Here is a 706-nt window from a genome sequence, read left to right as displayed (position 1 = left end):
CGGTGGGGTCAGGGCCCCCGCGGGGGGGCTGGGGTGGGGCCGGGGGCGGGGATGGGGCGCGGCGTCCCCCCCCGCGGGGGTGTGTGGTGCTGCGGTCCGTGGCTCAGGCAGCTGGAGCAGGGGGAGCTCAGGAGAGAAGATGGAGGACGCCAGGGTCTGGCGCTGGCCCGCTGGGCACAGCTGGGCCGTCTCGCGTGACTCGGACATGGTGCCCAGCAGCGTCACGTCCCTACCAGACCCTCAGGAGAGGGCACGAGCCACATCGGTCACCTGGCACTTTAGCCACTAGTGCATAGTCCCCACCTACAAGCTGGGGGATGCCCCTGCGCCTTCCAGTCTCTTCCCTGTCATTTCATTCCTGGCCGGATAAGCCCTTGGCGCTCTCATTATGATATGCCATCGCCTTCTGAATGGCCTCCCAATTCAAGCAGGGAATCCCACTGGGGTGCAGTCTCAGATCCTCCCAGTGTGGAGGGAAACACTTCCCACGCGTACAGATGTCATTACTGGGTTATTCTTGGGTGAAGGGCTGAGCTTTCCCATCCTCCCTCCTTTCACTCCAGATGATGTGAAATTCTACCAGAAAGCCCCTCCTCTCCGCCAAAATAAAAAATGTGAGAAAGTCAGCCATGAAATTATTTTAGTTTTTTAGTACATTCTGCTTCCTTCTTCATCCCCACCCCGCAAAAAAAAAAAAAAAAAAAAA

Source organism: Marmota marmota, unplaced genomic scaffold (assembly GCF_001458135.2).
Source record: "Marmota marmota marmota unplaced genomic scaffold, marMar, whole genome shotgun sequence".
In the NCBI taxonomy this organism is placed as follows: Eukaryota; Metazoa; Chordata; class Mammalia; order Rodentia; family Sciuridae; genus Marmota; species Marmota marmota.
Note: the sequence above shows the minus strand (reverse complement) of the source record.